This window comes from Micrasema longulum, unplaced genomic scaffold (assembly GCF_059751315.1).
Source record: "Micrasema longulum isolate JH-2025_06_02 unplaced genomic scaffold, ASM5975131v1 h1tg001259l, whole genome shotgun sequence".
Taxonomy (NCBI): domain Eukaryota; kingdom Metazoa; phylum Arthropoda; class Insecta; order Trichoptera; family Brachycentridae; genus Micrasema; species Micrasema longulum.
This window is the reverse complement of record NW_028278446.1, coordinates 200,636-214,821: the sequence shown is the minus strand read 5'-3', so window position 1 is coordinate 214,821 and position 14,186 is coordinate 200,636. Positions and strand designations below refer to the sequence as shown.

At 32.9% G+C, this 14,186-nt stretch overlaps 1 protein-coding gene across 3 annotated transcripts in view; it reads left to right on the top strand.

Annotated features, from left to right (window-relative positions):
* milt (trafficking kinesin-binding protein milt) overlaps positions 1-14,186 on the top strand; it is a 146,267-nt gene that overhangs the window by 1,438 nt on the left and 130,643 nt on the right. Inside the window, exon 2 of one of the 3 annotated variants that reach the window (XM_088234596.1) lies at positions 1,649-1,718. The exons of 1 other annotated variant lie outside the window; for it this stretch is intronic. The gene's annotated coding sequence lies outside the window, so the exon portion shown is untranslated. Of the gene's footprint in view, positions 1-1,648; positions 1,719-6,191; positions 6,212-14,186 lie in introns of those variants that run through there. One more of the 3 variants, XM_088234590.1, reaches the window with a different exon arrangement.

The following is a 14,186-nucleotide window of genomic DNA, read 5'->3' as shown; positions in this document are numbered from 1 at the left end:
AGTTCCAGGAAAGCTCATTCTAGCAAGATGTTTATTCAATCTGCAGTGCCCTGTAAGGACTAGTGTTAACCCTCACTTGATGTTGTCAAGTTTTACTAGGTCGAAAGCAAATCTTTGCAAGTATCCCTTTATTAGTTCCTTCGCTAGGTGCTGACCAGGTATCTTTTGCCATAGCATCATGCTCTGCTCCTGGCCCATGACCTAAATTCATTACGAGATGCATATTAGGGCAATCCGCAGTAGGGTTCAGGGCCTATTGGGACTGTCTGAGCTCCCAGCCTTGCCAGTTTGTTGGCTGCCTCATTACTATCGATGTTTGAGTGTCCAGGTACCCGAATCAATATTATGCTGTTACATTCACCCACCCGCAGAATTAAGCGCCTGTAGCCATTCTAACGTTAATTTAGAATTGATCTCAACTAAGCTCAGTTCTTTTAGAGCAGCCGGACTATCTGAGAGAATAAAATTGATTTTATTTTTGTATTGTCTGCTCAAATTTTCATGTGCACAGGCATAGATGGAGTAGAGTTCCGTTTGGAAGGCGGTGGGATAGAGCCCGAGGCTAATAGAAAACATTTTAGCGGGTTTAACACCATGTATCATCTTTCTTGGAGCCATCGGTGTCCAGGGACTATCGGGCAGCTACTGTTTATTTTGAATTCCAAAGTCATTTCATCCGATAGCATAGCTAACATCGGATTGTCGATGAGGTATTGCTGCAAATTCCTCATAGTTTGAGACTGAGGGTTAGCATTGCCTGACTCCATCGCATATAGCATAGTTATACCTTACCATAAATGAATGTGTAGAGAATTTAGGCATAACATCGCTTCCATTGCTGTAGTTGGAGTATATTACATTGCTCCATCTCATAAAAAGTGTGATATGCAGTTTTATCTCTTTCGATTTGTTAAAAGTAGTAGTTAGTGCAGTCATTCTATATAGTTTGTATTATCGTACTCTAAATTTCCTTCCAAAAATAGTATGTAGGAGATTCTAATGACACAAAAAAAAATTGTCATTTTTATAATAATAAAGTAATTGCTTATTGCCAGTATCAATGACAATGTCACTGTATAATTATGCGTACATGTATGATTGGAGGTTTTAGATACAAATCTACAATATTACCATCGTCATTCCTCTATCCGCACCTAACGGTGTAAAGGGCACTGCATGATGCTCTAATCTCAGCTTATAAATACATATTATTTGTTACACGAAAACAAGATAATTCGTCTCACGCTTCAGGTGTCAGATCAAGGTCAATAATAGAATCACCCTTTAAAATAGATATTTCATGTCACACTTGCTGGGAATCGAATGTATGTTCTTTTGCATGGCAAACGCACTTATCACAAGGCGAACAAATCTCCACTCGATTTCCTTTTTCAGGATTTTTATCTGAAACTAGCCATGGAGTCGACAAGACTCGTTCCATAGTTTTGGTTATATTTCACACACAAGAATATATTTTTTATTTCATCTTTATCGTGCCGGGTGGATTTTTACTGTGGTGTGAAAACGGCCATGTAAATTATCGTGTATCAGTGTTTTCTTTGTGTTCAGTATTTTTCTAATCTATTTTATTTTTATATTTACAAACTCTCAACTCGTAAGTCTTATTATTTGCGTTTTTTATTGACAGCTTTCAACCAAATGCTCGGACGACTGAAAAATTGTGCGGGAATCTGCGACAAACTTTCTAATCTTTAAGAGTAAGTTTTTTTCTAATTACATCGTAACTTTGTTAAATCACAATGTAGATATACCTAATATATTATTGTTCGTTAGTCTTGTTTATTTTTTCATTTTTGAAAGAGAATGATAATATATTTTGATGAAGAACTTTTAAAATTTTTCTTTTAACCCTTCCGGCATCTAGGGTCCCCCAGGATATTTTTTTAATAACTTTTTTGTTAATAATATCGATTTTATTTTTTTTGCATAATCCTACCCCATAATGTTAAGAATGTATTAAAATTAAAATATTTTTCTGCTAAATTATTTCAATAATAATTCCTATTTTTCTTTGCTTTTCTCGGTCTCGTGGTGTAATGGTCAGCGCGTTTGCCTTCCCAACATGGTTGATATGAAATATTTATTTAAAAGGGTCTTTTTACACTAGAATATTTTATAGACCCTGGACTGGTACCTGAAGCGTAAGACTGATCATCTTACCTTCATGTAACAAAAATGATCAAGATACGCCGCGACTGGTGTACCAATGCAGTGCTATGTGCACCGTTAGGTGCGGAAAGGGAATGATGAAAACAGTTGTATAAACACTGAAATGTTTATATATCTCGGGAACTGACGGATTTTTTTCACGTTCTTACCTGGAAAGTTTTAAAATGTTTATCTTTTTTAGAAGCAGTAAATGGATAATTAGTATTTTAACCTCAATAAAAAATATGATCCATTTTTAACGTTGATAAGTAAAATATCAATAAATTAATTCGGTAACTAATGCTCAGAATAAGGAAAAATGAATTATTTATCGTTCATATTGTGTATTCGTAAATAACACAAATTTGTGTGTATCTAATAAAGATTCTATGTAGGTATATAAAAAACAAATTGATTGTACAAACAATGGGGATTGTAATAAAATCTTGAATAAACGCTCATTAAAACGAGTTAACGTTGGTTTTTAAACCATTCTCAACATGAAGCGTGAAGGCCTAACATATTTTTATGAACCAATGTGCGCTACGAGTTTTTTCTTACTTTCAGTTTCCGTGTATGAGTTACTTAGATGATAAAATCATTTTTAATTTCAGTTTGCCTTGAACATTATAATTTGCGTTTATTTCTGGCTTGTCTTCTCTCCCAAATAATACTATATAATGTATTCAATGCATAACAACAAATTATTGTAATGAAGTTAACCAACAACCCACTAGATTATTAAAATATTAACTATCGACCAAAATATATTGTTATTATCAATATAACTAACTACATAAAAAATAATATTGATTTATTTTTCTATTGTATTTAAACATTAATGAATCTATTGCTAAAAAATCTCCCATTCGGTAAGTGTAGTTTTCAATGCTAGTAGCATAGAATTAAGAATAGTACAGAAGGAGCGTAGAATCATATTTGAATAGATCGGACTGTGTCCAATAATCCCCCCACTATGACCTACTTTCGCCGCGCGCATTTGTGATGTCGCCGCGTAATGTTGCTTGATGGGAAAAAATAATCATAACACAAATGTAAGGTAAAAAAAAGCAATCTGTTAATTTCTTTATTTTATTGTGCACGCGGAAACATTGATTGACACAACATAGTAGATAAGTAAAGGGTCAGTTAATAAGAGTAATTTAATTTATGAACTTTGAACTTAAAATATAAAACAAATTTTATTTGACATAAAACGGATATTTTTATATCATGTTAAATAATATTTGATGTTTTAAAGATAATGTCGTTGAAATGTCCCCCACGGCGTTGTTTAATCCGAGGTCTAATTTTCATTACTTCTAACATTAGATGAGCGTAAGGTAAAAAATTACTATCCTGGCAACACTAACGAAATTTCAATTTTGTTTCTTCGACAATCTGACAGATGGAAAAATAATTCCGTTTTTGAATAATGCATTTGCTACTTAAACATTCGTTTGCTAATTACACATGAAATGTGATAACACCCTTTTTCTTTAAGATCCTAGCAGTATTTTTACACTTTAAAAGGACACAACACGGCATACTTGAATTCAAATCGGGAGTTGCGTACTGAGCGACGTCTACAAAGAAACTAGTGGGTCAAAACGTAAACCTACTAATTTATGAGTGGTTTAGTCGCCTTCTGTTTGATGTGCGTATGCGGTTTCTGGACTATTCTTAATTCTATGCTCTCTACAATTAAAATAATATTGATTTATTTTTCTATTGTATTTAAACATTAATGAATCGATTGCAAAAAAATCTCCCATTCAGTAAGTGTTGTTTTCAATGCTAGTAGTCTCTTTTTCACAGAGTTCTTAAAAATATTATGTAATGTTAAAACAAGAAAACAGTTTTAAATACTGAATTTTAAAACAATACAGGGAAACAAAAATGGGGTGAAAATATTTCAGTTGTTTCCTTGCACAGAAAAATATTGATCTACACTTTGCAAACTTATTTACGAAAATAATTGCATTGAAGAAAGGTTATTCATATTCGTAGATGGATTAGATACTAAATACTAAACAAAATGAATTTATTGATATGATTTTTTCGTCGATTATGATATGAAAAATATGCACATATCCTTGATGTTATTGTTCTCCGTGTGCATTAATAAAATATAGCCCTCGTGGTATTTAAATGCAAACTGTTAATACTATGTAGCCTGATAATTTACAAAAAACATAGACTATTTCCTAGTAATAAACTATACGTAGAGGGTGGACTCCTTAGTTTTAGAAAATTATGTTTATTTAAATCGTATTAGCAATAGATCCGATAGTGTATTGTCAGTTCCAGGATGCAGAACTAAGTTCGCACAGAGGCACTCCTTACATCTTGGTCCAAGATCCTTCAATCTTCTAAGCAAGGAACTACAAAACATAAATTCACTGGTACAGTTTAAAGTAGGTTTGAGGTCTTGGATTAGCATGGAAGGAACAGATGGACACATTCTTAAAAATAAAAAATAGAAAATGCATACTGCAAATAAATAATATTTTCGTAATACCAGCATAAGTTAATTTGGTTTTTCTTTTATTTTTCTTTTCTTTTCATGGTCATGTCATACCATATACAGGGTGTTCATTAAACCCTGTCACATCCGAAACCAAGATGATCAGTATGAGATTCGCACATTAAAATAACTTTTTAGAACTAATAAAATTTAAAAAATAAAATATCAAAAAAAGCAAATGGTTGCCTACTTCTGCAGGGCAGAAACGAGGAGGGGGGGAGGAGTCTGATACTGCGCCGCGCTCCCCTCACTTCTCCCCTGCAGAAGTAAGCAACTATTTGTTTTTTTTAATATTTAATTTTTAAAAGATTTCTTTGTCCTAAATGTTTTTTTAAATATTCTAATATGTCTTCTTGCCCAAGCTGAGCATTGTGGTTTCGGATGTGACAGGGTTTAAAGAACATCTGTATATATATGCTATAAACTTTTTAATATTTGAAAAAGGAATAGCCCACGCTCAGACGCTGAAGTCTTTGTGGGCATTTTTTCTAATTCATGTTATAGCTTAATTTTAAGATGTATTTTTCTGAAGTGTATTTTTGTAATTATATTTTTATGTTAATAATATATGTATGGAAAAAAATAAAAAATAAAATATGAATTATTATCATGCATTTTGCATTATTGCAATCGAATTTCCGACACGTTGGACTTGGAAGTATACTCGTAGGGCTTCCCGTGTACATTATTTTTAACTATAAACACAGTCTAACGACTGACGACAGTTCATTTGTTACTCTAATACTGTTTGCTTAATACAATAATAACCGAGCGATTATTTTCATGTTTTTTGGACAAGGGTGGAGACATTGTTAAATCCACGGTCAAAAAAATACGCATCTATTTGTTTTTCGCCTTGTAATTGAGCATCAAATTGCGATGCCAATCGATATCAGTATTGCAAATTATTACGATTTGAACAGACGCTGATGTAAAATTCTTATCTAACCTTTTTTCGTATCTCAATCGTCGCCGACAACCCACCACTCGAACAGGTGAGATAGTGTGTGTAAGCACTGCTGTACCGCGAATCGGCGAGCCTGTCATTGACTTAATGTCTTTTCGTTCTGCATCTCCCTCGTTGGATTCGAAGCATTCGATTATTTGACAAATCTCGAATTAAGTCACGGTTATTTCTGAACTGAACAGCTGTGTTTTTGTCTAATCTAACCTTTTTAGTTGCGGTCGCGGGTTACCTATTAATCGTCGCTGATTTGTTCTGATATCGCCCCGTGTCAGCGGTCGGACTCGAGTCAGGTACTTTTACCTCGTCGTATGTTCCGTGGTATGAACTGTCCATATCACTCGGTACTTTTGTTCTACCGGGAGTTTACCTAGTGTTCTGGCATGTTCACTCGGAGTTGGGCCGAAGGAAGGAAGTTCGCATTCCGGCTCGTCTGGCGTGGGAAGGATAAATCAGTCAACGATGAGAAACCTTCTCCCTTCCTGCAGCAGATCAGGAGATCTTCCTGCTTTTCCCTGGGACAGACCGCGGACTTCCTCGAGATTCAGTTTGTAAGTTTCCCTCGACATTAAGTTAAACGTTCATTTGTTTTGCTTAATATTTGTAATTTTCGATAAGATAAAAAATCGATAAATGTTCACGAATGCTAAGTAGTGATAAACGAATAATTTATACTTATACTATGCGTAAATAGTAAGTCTGTAGATACTCGTAGTAGTACCTATCATTTGATCAATTTCTCACTTCGGTCGCAACTCTTGCTTTGTTTTCCTTTCGTATACATACATTGGAACCTCACCCCGTTTTACACGGTTTCGAAATAACACTGTCCAAAAATTAAATGAAAAGATTTTTGACCATTAATTTTACAACGCGCAATACCAATATAATTATACTATTCGTTATTGGAATGCCCTACTTCACTCTTTTACTTGCCGTATAAAGTATTTTAATGACATGTATTGACGAAAAAAATTGAGGTACGAAATTTTTTTTACACGGTACTATGTGGAACGTATCCTCCGTGTAAAAAGTGGTTTCTGTGTATATATGGTATTTTTGTGTTTCCTTTGGAAATTAAATGCACCTTAAATTCACATGATTTTATCGATTATAATAATTAACGACATCACTTATCAGTTGGTTTTCACTTTTAACAGGGCTGTTAAACTTATTCTAAGAAGCAGCACATGGTGTCCTTAATGTATTTATGTTACTTTAATAGCGCCAGCAAATTATAATCAATTTGTGCTGGAGTTGTACAATCGAACTTTAGCCTACTGCTCTGGAATCTGCTGTGATACGAGTAAGTACCAGGTACGCATGTGCGTTTAGGGAAATTCTCAATTTACTAACATGTAATTACACTGTCAGCCTCGTGGTATAGTGGTGAGCGCGTTTGCCTACCGTGCAAGAGGCCTCGGGTTTGATTCCCGACATGGTTGATATTAAATATTTATTTAAAAGGGTGTTTTCGCACAAGAATATTTCATAGTCCGTGGACTGGTACCTGAAGCGTAAGACTGATCATCTTACGCCGCGATTTATGTACCAATACAGTGCCCTTAGCACCATTAGGTGCGGCAAGGGAATGATGATGATGAACTGTTAAATAAAATCACACATATTAACTATCATTAAAATCACAATATGTCAAACGAACCTAAAATATCCCTTTGCGATGCATTTCTCGTGAGCCCATCGTTAACACGAAGCACACTGGACCAACTCTTCCCCGGCAGACTCTTGTAATAAGACTCACTTCATGATATGCAAAAGTATTCTTCTTGGAGTAATAACACGTCACCGGCTGATAGAGCCGATACGGACAAAAACCATTCTATACTTATCAACCGCGAAGTTAGTAACAGTTTACAGCAATACAACGTAGGCACTCAGGTTGATAATTGCAAGCGCAAACTGAAACCGTCCGTTACACGTTTGTTGTCAAACTAAAAACCAAACCAAATATTTGGGACGCTTTTGTTCCATGCAATAAATTTTAACGGGTTCTCTCGTGAATTATTACTCTGAGGTATTCTTCACTTTCTGCGCTCGAGGAATTCAAAGAATTCTTTCTTGGAGGATTTTTTTCTTCACCGCCGGATTTTTCTTTTGGTTTTCAAAACCCCTTATTCTTTCATTGGTTTTGTTCGGGGGCTACTTTTTCGGGAGTACCAATTAAGATTGCAGTTCTACGATGCTTTATTCCTCTAGTTGTAATTTTTTGCGAAACCACCCTTTGGTGGAGGTTTCACTTCCTCAGGAGAAAATTGATGATTTGATATGGATGTACTAAGCATGAATTTATGGCATGTTTTATTACATCTAAAGTTGTAGTGCCATGGTCGATCTTCCTCTGTTTTGTACGTGGCATGCTAAAAAATAAAACTCATATTCCATTATAATATTCTACATTTCTTCATATCAATAGAAAAATTAATCGTATTTTCAAAATCAGTATGGAGAAATGTTTTCATACATAATTGTTTTAATGAAATTGTTAAAAAATGTGTCAAAATTTAACCGAATCCTGACGTATTAGGGGCGCGGCCAATGCAATAAACCGTTTTCGCGGGAGTTCAAAACTATAAATTGAAAAATATTTTTTAAGTTACAAAATTGATATTTTTGAGAAGGGAATATGGATAAAAATCATTTCACTTATTCTGCCGTATAAGTGAAATGATTTTAAAAAAAAACACTTATTTACCCACATCGATAAGTTTCAGCTCTTTTACTTCACAAAAAACACGATGGTAAAATAAATGTTATGCTACGCTTGCTAAATTTATAAATTTCTCGAGCCAGAAGCCTAGACCTTAAAAAATACATTAACTTTAAAAAAAATCTTAATTTCAATTCATTTTTATAAATAAGAAATTATGTTTTTTTTTCTGTAAATAAAGTGACGGTTTTATAGTTAGTTTTTCGAGCGTTGTTATGTAGTTAAAAATTATGCCTTTTTAATATTTATTTTATAAAAAATACATAATACTTAACAATAATATGAACATCTCCCTGGGGACAACTAGTGACATTCAGAATACATTTTTAAATCATTTTACTATATTTATTTCGTGTACCTAGAGTTATATTTGATTTATTTTGTAAAACAACTCTTTTGCATCGAAAGCATACAGAATATAAAAATAATAGAAACTTAAATTGTAAAAAAACACTAGGTTTTTTTTTTAACAAAGCAATTTTTTTAACAAAACAAAAAAAATACATAGTAATTTTTTAAAAATTAACACTTTATACTTAATTTTAAAAAGCCCTATGGGCGTTTAATGTATAAAATTCCAAAATATATATATGCCTATTAAAATAATAATTTTATATGCCCTGTATTAGTCGTGCAATGCAACCTTTGGCAATATTTCGTCCGTGATAATAGTCACGTAGGTACTCATTACCATCGCTAAGCGAACGCAAAATTTGCCGCGTAGCCTCAAGATGTTGCCACGCTAAATTTCGTCCAATTTTTAGAAGCCAGAAGCCAGTAAACTGCAACGGGAGCTTTAAATTGAGCCAATCGGATTCTGCAACTAACATGCCATACCTACAATGTAACTAATATTTGCTTAAACTTTTGCTCTGAAGTATCTATCACTTCACGTATTGTAATAAGTAATAAGCATCAGATTGATCGCTCATTACTTATTACAATACTGTATACGGATATAACGACATACTAAATATGTCATTCGAGTGTACAGTTGTACAGGCGCATAGCATAATAAAAACTGTTTTATGAAAATTTCGAAAATAAAAATTACATGTTTTCACATCTTGAAAATTAAAGCATTAAAACTATTTATAGAACAATGTCAAAAATATGTACAGAAATTCAATGCATCAATAATAGTTTTCAGCAATAGTTTTTCTTATCAAACTTTCACCCCGCACCAGTACTTGTTTTGTTTTATTAATTTATTCAAATGATATAAAAATACTTTACACGTCGACCGGTTTCGAGGTTACTTCCTCACCATCAGTTCAAGTCCTGATGATGAGAAAGTAACCTGTCGAAGAAACCGGTCGATGTTTAACTCAAAAGTTAAAGTGGTTTATACAAATTTATGAATAAATAAGAATGGATTTCGTGCAACCAGTTTTAAAAATAATGTAGGTAACTCATTTTCAACTTTAACTTTAAAAAAAATCCCAGTCTGCTCTTTATTCTTCGCCGGAATAAGAGCGATATTTTATCGACGAGTATTTCCAAATGTTTGTAGGCAGGCTGGAAATAGATAATTTTAAACCAGCCAATGACAGGCCATAAATCCTGTACATGCCTAGACTCAAAAATGTTTTCCGTCTTTTGCAACAAATTTAGAAAAATATTGCCTGCTTAATATTGCATAATTTTGATTACTCTTCCAATGTCCACCGTTATTTGAATATAGGTACACTATACACATGTATTCTACGTCTATTGTCTGATTTTTATTATAATAGAGTCATTTAATGTTTTTTTTATTATTTTTGTTTTTAAATAAAGCAAAAAATGATCATGATAAAGGTATTAATATTTTTTTCGTGCGATGTCGGATAATATTTTTAAAAAGGTTTAAAATATCCATGTTTTGAATTACCCAAAAACTAGGCGTTTCACGCCCTGTAGGACAAACGGCATGTATGACGTTTTGGCCCCAAGCTTGTACGCAATGTCTGTTAGAAGCGCAGTCGGCAGTCATAACGCGTGACGTCAAAATGACGTGATGCCAACTGCGGGCCGTTTCGCAAGTGCTCATTTTTAAACCCGAAAATTATAAATGAAAACTTGTTTTAAATTCATTGATAGTTGTATCATTAGAATCGTAAAAATCCGCTCTAAATATATATTATATTTTTAACGTTATTCCCGACTTGTAAATTTTTTCCAAATATCACTGTGAATAATTTTTTCGAATATTCAAACATTAATTTCGATGCGTGTATTATATTGTTACTTCTATTTGATTTCAGTTAGATGTAAACGTTTACACTGACCTACCTAGACTAAAGCTAGGGTTTCCTAGGACAGCGGCGCCCGTATCTTTACGGCCGTAGTGAACGGTGATGCGGTGGACAGCCGTCGTAGAGGTGGCTAGAGAGTGGTTTTATTTTTTAACGGTGTTATCAACACCGTTTTCCTAGGAAACAACTCTCTAATTACCGTTACGACGGCTGTCCACCGCATCACCGTTCACTACGGCCGTTAAGATACGGGCACCGCTGTCCTAGGAAACCCTAGCTTTACACAACTTTACTTATCCATTATCACTTACGGTAAATATCACTAGTGTTCATAATCCGCATTCTTATTATGGTTTTGCGAAAATAAGTCATCTAACTGGTAACTAGCAGGCGTAATAATCCGTGTTTTATTTATAGGGGTTTGGAGTCGTCTATTTTCAAAACCCGCTATCTTCCTATGGCGACCATAAGGAGATAGCAGGTTTTGGTAATATACGATTCATATCGTCATGATCGTAGAACAACGACGCATGTAATTTTCTTCATTTTTACATGAAACCGGTTCAATTTTTTCTTTGATACTTTATCTCACAACTTGATAAGTACAAAAGTGTATCCACCGATACTTGGGTTAGTTATACAGGGTGTTCTTTAAACCCTGTCACATCCGAAACCACGATGATCAGTATGGGCAAAAATACATATTAGCATATTAAAAAAAAATATTTAGAATGAAGAAAATTAAAAAAATAAAATATTTAAAAAAACAAATGGTTGCTGACTTCTGCAGGGGAGAAGCGAGTGGGGGGTGGCCGCGCGGTTGACAGTGTATCAGACTTCCCCCTCCTCGTTTCTTCCCTGCAGAAGTAAGCAACCAGTTGTTTTATTTGATATTTTATTTTTGTAAATTTTATTCATACTAAAAAAATATTTAAATGTGCCAATATGTCTTCTTGCTCATACTGATTATCGTGGTTTCGGATGTGACAGGGTTTAAAGAACATCCTGTATATATATATTTTCCGAACCTAGAATTTAAACGACGAAATATGTATGTGTAGATGATACTCGTTCATAATTCATCATAGTTAAAATACTTTTTAAAAAATAAAATATTTTTAATATTCTTAGTAAGTATATTTAAAGTTTATTCATTAAATTTCCAGTTTGTAAAACTCTTTTATTCCAGTGCCATGAGAATTTATACTAGGTTGCGTTGGAAACAAATGAGTGCACAAAAAAGCACGAAATCTCAAATAGTAACGTGTATAATATGTACATTACGACATTATGTTTTTACAGATGGTAGAGTGTATAAAATGCTACATAACTGCATTTTTAAGTCAAAATGGCAAAATTTTGACTGGACGATAATATTAGGACGCATGAATTATTTGTGATATAAAATTTTAAAGAAATATTTTAACATATTGACCAATTAATCAAAATACGAAAAAAACATCTACAAAAGTACATCAGCGAATTGTATTTATATTATGATCTACATATTTTGCAATAAAAATGGTCTGAGAACATATAAATGTGTAATTAAATAAATACCACAATATTATTATTAATAATAATAATAAAAAAATAACATTTAAAATGCGCGTTTTAAAACATACATTTGTGTCTTATACTTAGTTTCTATAATAAAATCTTATTTTATATCTAATTCTTAATATTTTATATATTTTTATATTTTTAACGCTTGTGCAATAATATTTACACTCATGTCCACCCTCATTCCAATATAACACAGTATGTATTGTACGTGTATTTAATGTATTTTTGCGGATATCTGTCATTGGTTTCATTCTCTGTATATTTTATTTGTTTTAATTTTTTTTACATGTTGATATCCCCAATAAATAAAATCGAAATAAAAACGCAAAATCAAAGTACATTAAAATAGGCAAAAATTCTGCGAGTGGATATGGTGAATTTCAGTCAATATTCAATAGCAAATTAATATTATTGTACTTCTTTAGGTGAACATTCAATACTAAGACATCTCCAATTCGTAAGTTTTGTTTAGTAATTGCGTACATTGGCAATAAGTACAACATGTCTGCCTTATTAGTAGGACAATAGGTAATAATGTACAAATAATTGACAATATTTATGTACATACTGTTTGTTTACCCAATAAAATAAATAAATATAAGCAGGTACACATTTGTGTATTATCCAGTATTAAGCATATAAATAACTTAATATAGAATAATTATTTGAATAAAACTACTGCATACCTATTCTGATGTAAATCTTTTAGGTTTCCTTGTTAAATTTCCGCTGTAATGATTTTACTTAAAGTTTACCTGTTAAGAGAAAGTATACAATGTTTTACATGAACAAACTATTTACTGTATCTTGGAATAATGGACTATTTTACCTGTATTATAAATTATTATATCCCACGTAAATAGATATACATACCATGTCGCTTTCTGAAATGCAAATGCAACAGGTTAAATCGTGCAAATATCAAGATTGATCTTTTCATGTTTTATCTCGGGCCTTAATATCGCTCAATATTATCCTCTAATTTATACGAAAATACAAACGGGTGTGTTTGCTATTAAAACGCCGTTTTATATCAATTAGAAAAATAAATAATTACCCAACCGAGAACCCAATTATTCTATAATTGCTCATATACTAAATTAGTCGCATGTTTGTAAAAATTATTTTCCTTTATTTTTGTGACACAGTTTGGCTCGATTTGGCAAAGTAGAATATTTTTACATTAGATTTGTAACCATTTCACTAACATTACTTAGTCGTGGCTAGAGATGCAAGGCGGTAAAATTACCGTGGTATTTTACGGGAATTTCACAAGATTTTGGTAAAATACGGTATTTTACGGTATTTTTCGGTAAGAAACGAATTCGACGTACTAATTTTTATTTTTCAAAGATATTACAAATACAAGTAGCTTTGTTTTAGGACACTTTACATGACTGCGAAAACCAGGTTTAGATCCATTGGGTGGTTGTCGAGATTTATTAGAAGTATGGAACGTTCAAGGTCATTCGGTATGTACTTTTTTCACTTTTTTTATAAAAAAGGTCATGATGTTTTGAAACTTAACAGGATTGGTAGACATAGGGTCCTTAGTAAAACCTTAAGTTTGTGACCTTGAACGACCACCGCTCATGCCGCGATTTTGAAAAAAATGGTGCTTAAAATCAGTTTTTTGTGTATAATTACGTCCCAGAAGGTTTTATACAAAAAAAATATACGAAAGTCTGTGAAAATAAAATTTACTCAAAAATCGTGATAATTTTTTTTTGTAGGATTAATACTTTCCAAGATACACGTTTGAACATCAAATGCATTTTATCAAAATAGCGGAAAAGCGGTATTTGCACTATCTTTTTACCAATTATTTGATAGTTGGCCTACCAAAAGTTATCATCATCATTCAATGTCCGCTACCTAGTTGGAGCATGTGGTGTTCACAAAGATCCTCCAGGCATCTCGGTCGGATGCCAATGCCAATGCCAATGGTTCCAATCCAGATGAAATTATTTACATAAGTAATACACGTCACAATAT